The sequence below is a fragment of the Canis aureus genome, chromosome 28, assembly GCF_053574225.1.
Source record: "Canis aureus isolate CA01 chromosome 28, VMU_Caureus_v.1.0, whole genome shotgun sequence".
Taxonomy (NCBI): domain Eukaryota; kingdom Metazoa; phylum Chordata; class Mammalia; order Carnivora; family Canidae; genus Canis; species Canis aureus.
Genome location: NC_135638.1, coordinates 1,891,347 through 1,896,567, shown reverse-complemented (window position 1 = coordinate 1,896,567; position 5,221 = coordinate 1,891,347). Strand labels below are relative to the sequence as shown.

The following is a 5,221-nucleotide window of genomic DNA, read 5'->3' as shown; positions in this document are numbered from 1 at the left end:
ACGTGACCTTTATCATGTTGGATTACTTATTCTGAGCACACAGTCTTGTGGGATCTACCCTATAAAATAAACCTCTCTGAAGACGTTTTCTTCTAGCGGATTCAGTGCTGTCCTGAGGTCAGGGAATTTGTCTTCTCGATTACGGGTCAAGTAGAGTTGGTCAAGCTACCTCCAAGGTGCTCTGTGTTTTGATGGCAGCAGCAAAAAAGAGAAGCATCAGGGTAGGTGGGACAATACTGCACCGAGGGGCAGCTGGAGGGGGGTTTCAGATTATGAAGTTTCCCTTACCAAGGTCAGGACCCCTCCTATGTTCACCCAACATAAGCGTTCAACGTGATGGAGGCCTGGATGCCCCCTTGACTCATACTAGGTGTCCACCGAATGAACGAATGAGGTTGCTACTTTCTAGTCTCCTGGGGGAGCAATCTAAGTGGCATTTTATCATGGGAATAAACTGGTTGAAAGTTAGCAAAGCCCAGAGAAGAAAGAAATGGGTTAAATGGCCTCATGGCCTTCCTAGCCTCCGGACTCAGCCCCTAATAGATGCAGACATTCCCACCTCCAGCTGTCCTCTGGTATCACCCTTGTCCAGCTTAACTCCATATGGGCAATTAAATCTTACTGATTTAATTGGACTCATTCCCCCTCCCCCCCGCCCCGCCCCTTCTTTTCGGCTTTGTTTTCCCTGCTTGTCACTCAGAGCTGGTTGAGGTCAATATGCACGTGTTTCCTGAGTTTGCGGAGGTGTAGTAAAGAGCAAACAATCCACTTGGTGGCTCCTGAGCAGTGAAGGTCTCTTTAATAATCAGACATGTTAGGGTCTTTGCTGCAGTTCTTAGATAGTCTTGGGTCTGGGGGCGGAGGATGATCCTAATAATTTTGAAGGTCTTTTTCCAGTTCCCGCACGTAAACTAGAACAGCATCATCCTTCATGCTTGGGAGACCCTGGCACACGAGTCAGAGCTGATCCTGACGAGGATACGGAGTGGGGGGAGCTTGTTTTGTGCCCGTTCCCCTCCTCCCCATCCCCCTCCCCCTCTGAACTTCTGGATGGCCTTCCCCAGCTGTCTGATATCTCTTTGGATTTTTGTCCTTAGCTGACTGCCCCTTAAAGTATTATTGAAGAACCTGGATCTTAGCTAAGAAGGGCTCAAGAATCGCTAAAGGAAAAAAAAAAAAGGTAGAGGACCAGAAAAAGGGTGGCTACGGGAGCTAAAGGCCGGCTTCAGGGTCATTGCAAATTAGGGTGCCTGTGCCCTTGGGTGTATTTCGGGCACACACAGGCCTCATCTGTCGAATAAGGCCTGCCTTGCATCTGCTTCTCCATTGCTCCTCTGAGACCTCGGACCCGAGTGCTGGGAGCTGTTTCATTCTGCTGTGTTTGGAAGCAGTCGTCTCTGCTTCATCGCTCTCCCCAGGGATCTGGGCCTGGAGGCGGGAATCAGAAACGAGGGGTGCTGAAAGATTTTCCCCTGTGGGGCGTTAGGTGCTTCCCATATAATAACTATAATTGCATCTTTAAGACAACCTCATGAGATGTATGTTTTTAACATTTCATAGATAAGGAAACTCAAATGCTGAGAATTTAGTTGCCTGAAATCACATAGCAGTTGGTGGCTAAGCCAGTATGTGTTCCCAGGCCAGTGTTTCTTGTTTTTTGTGTTTTTTTCTCCCTCTTTACTCTCCTATGGTGCCTCATTCAATCTACCAGCTGAGTTGTCTGGGCACTGGATTTAGATCTTCACTGACCTTGCGGGGTAGACCATCTGGCTGTGTCCCCAGGGCCTGTTTTCCAACTAGAGGAAAATCAGGAGCCTGGCTGTTGGTAAGGGCTAGGTGCTCTCCACGTGGATGGACTGAGGTCCTGGCCTTGGCCTCCCGTAACTTCAGGCCTTTGCACGGACCCTTCCTTTTTCTTGAAATCCCTTCCCTGCTCCCAGTATCATCGGGAGAATATTAGTCCCCTGTAAATCGGCTCCTGTAGGGGACCGCATGTGTGGCTCTAGCGAGGGGAGCACCTTCCACGCTGTGAACACAGGTCGGTCCCTTTATCTAGAACATAAAGTCGTGAGTTTGGTGGAGACCGTCTCAGGCCTCTCTACCTGGCGTGACTGACGTTTAATAAAGATTTCACCAATGAACGTTTCAGTGAAGATCTAACAAATAGAAAATTGTCATCGCTGCTCTGTTTGAGGACGACGACGCAACCAATTCTCGCCTGAGCTGCAGGGGAGGACTTAGTCCTGTCGAGGTTAACGTTTTTGCGAAGGCAGAGGCCGGCGGCGGCTGCAGGTGTCAGGGTGCTGGTCGAGGTTCTCCTGGAGTCCAGGTGTCAGGGTGCTGGTCCAGGTTCTCCTGGAGCTTTGGCAAAGAGGGGGACTGTGGATAGACTGTCCCCACTCAACTGTTTCTCTGTCTGATTGGCAGTTCCTTTAGGCTGATGAAGTGTGAGGATGGAGGCACCTCCCAGAGGAGTTAAACCTACTGATGTGTCGTTTGTTTTACTCCTATCAGTTATCGTTATGGTAACCACTGTAACCCTGGGATTCCAACTGCATTCAGCCTACCTCGGTGATCTTTTGGAGGGACACGGATCAGGGGATGTGATGGGGGGCTGGCTTAGAGGGTGCAGAGATCCTACAGGGGAGGTACCCCTTTAGGGAGACCTTTCCTCCGCACGAGGAGCGCCCTGATGAGGAGGTTATGGGCAGACCAAAGCACGTGAGGTCATGGGGAGCCACGGGGGAAGAGAGCATAAAAAGGAGGGAGGAAGAAGCAGCCAGACGACGGGGTCATTGGTCTGATGGTGATGACAAACTTACGGGGGGCGGGGTTCCCTCCCATGGCTGATGCCTGGGTCAGGGTGAGGCTTGTCAGAGAGATTCCCGTGGCTGTGGCTGAGTAGTTGCTGTCGAGGGGGGGGGGGTCCTCTGCTGCACGTAAGGGGTGTCAGCATCTAGGAGGTCTCCACCAACGTAAAATTAACCTGGGTTCAGAGACCCTTCAAACACATGGAACGTGACTTCCCAGAAAACCCAATGAACTGCTGTGTTCATTGAGAGAACAGCCTGGCATTTAGGCATTTAGGATTTACAGGGGCTGCTACAGGGACTACGTCATAGATCCCGCAAATTGCCTGAACCATTTTCAGAATGAGAACTCTGGAGTCTCGTAAGAGCCTCAGTCACCAAGGTTAGAGCTTCTGGTGAAGGACAGCTGGCGGGTGGCAGGTGGCGGGACCGCTCTTTGAACCAAATGCATCAGGGTTTGCCCACTCATGCGGGTTTGCCCACTCAGTCAGCGTGGGGATTTACACGGTTATGTTCATGTAATCCATGCCCACGGCCTCTTGACCCATCAGGGCTTGTGCTGCTTTGTTCTGAAGGCCTCTAATGGATTCAAATTCTCTTCTGATGCCGGCGGAACCTCTCCGTGTCTCCGGGTGCCGGGTTTGGGGAGGAAGACAAGAAGACAACAGGCCGAGCTGTATCAAGCAGTGGAATTTTGATACAAGAGAACGCGTGGCTTCGAAAGAGGAAGTCACGGAGGTGTTGGGGGGCCTGTGAATGCCCCCGGCCGGGAGCCAGGCTGCCCTTAGTTCAGGAAGGCACTCTCCGGACGGCCCCTGAGTTCTGCTCCAGCGCCACCGTTGTGTGCCTCAGCTGCCCGACAGCGGTTGGCGCTAGGCCCTTCCCTGCACGTCCTTCAGGAGACCAGTGGCCCGCAGGACGGAGGCCTTAGACTGGCACCCGCGCCCATTCACGGCTCTACGGGCCCCGCGGGAGGCTGGCTGCCTTGCGGAGCCGTGGAAGAGGAACGAAGCAGGATTGGGGGTCTGCAGAGCTGCCCTCGGGCTCTGAGACTAGTCGGCCCTTATGAGAATCAAGAGGGCGTCAGTTTCCCCTTCTGTCCTATGGAGAAAACCGTAGAAGGTTCTTAAGAGGCCAAAAGGGAGGACAGGAAATGCCCAGCACGCAGTGGCCTCCTCCCCCGGCCCACTGCCCCCTCGCCGCGTGGTCCTGCTCGGGTAGGCCTGCCTTCAGGGGCCCTCTTCGGGCTCCAGGTCGGTGCAAGGCGCCCGTCCCATCCATAGGCCCCACTCTCCTCTGCCATAGCAACACATTTCAAAACGCTGGTTTCTAAGCGCCCGCTTAGGATTTCGGGCCATAAGACGGCCTCCACTTCTCACGGTGCCGGACGCCCAGTGGGTTTCCGCGTTCGGTCTTGGCCGAGCGAGTCAAGTCCGCGAACTACCAGTAGACCGGCCCGTCGGGCGCCCTTGACGGGGGGAGGCCTGGCGTCTGCACGGGAGGTTTCTGCGGGGCCAGTTTGGTGCCGCGCACAGTGGGGCTCCGGGGATGGTCCCCCAGATGGCGCAGCTCCGGGGTGTTTACTGGGCCCGACCGTGTCCTGTAGGGGTGGCCGTGGCTCGGTTTGAAGGTGGTCACCCCCGACAGAAGAGTCAGAAGGGGAAAGGACATGTGTGTGTATGTGTGTGTGTGTGTGTGTGTGTGAGTAGAAGTATCAAATCCTCATGCATATGGTCAGTGGTTAATGGAAATCTACAGATTTTCTCTTAATTTTTTTTTTTTTTTTAAGAAAACAGGTGGAGCTCTTTACTTCAGGCTTGATTCTACTCCCTGGGTCGGGCGGCGAGTAGAGTTGTTGGACCAAGACGGGGTGTGAAGAGTCTTGGGGTCAGCCCTAGGTGTGTATCAGGGGTTCTGGATGTTTTGATCGGCACTTAGCATAGCAGCGTGTGCGGACACTGGGCCTCTCGTCCGTCGGTGACGTTCATGCTTGTGCGGGCTGATGACCCGAGCGTCCTGGCGGCCCAGTCTGTCTCAGCGTTCACGTCTGTAAAGTGGGCACAGTGGTCCTGACGTCACAGGCTTGCGGCAGAGCTGAAAGGAGCCCGCGTCCGGGTCAGAGTCGGGTACGGAGGCCGTCTATGCAGGCTGCACAGGCTGGGCCCCGAGCGCGCGGGAACGGCTTCGCCCGTGGCAGGTACCGAGAGACCGGGCGCCCGTCTGCTGCTCTCTCCTGCCGTGGACTCAGCCGTCAAGCTCCGGTTGGCTGAGATGTAAATAGAAAAATAATATGACCAAAGTAAACAAAAGTGGGAAATTGCATTTGTATAATTTAAAAATGGTTTATTATTATTTTTTTAAATTAAAGTCATTTGTTTTCATTCAAGCCATTTCCTCTTGGTTTGAATGGA

At 53.4% G+C, this 5,221-nt stretch overlaps 1 long non-coding RNA gene across 1 annotated transcript; it reads right to left on the bottom strand.

The window, feature by feature from the left end:
- Positions 1-782: 782 nt before the first annotated feature.
- LOC144300156 (uncharacterized) lies at positions 783-2,503 on the bottom strand. The gene is made up of 2 exons (XR_013366750.1): positions 1,750-2,503; positions 783-1,428 (listed from the first exon to the last, which is right to left on the bottom strand). It is a non-coding gene; the product is annotated as an uncharacterized LOC144300156 (long non-coding RNA).
- Positions 2,504-5,221: the final 2,718 nt, after the last annotated feature.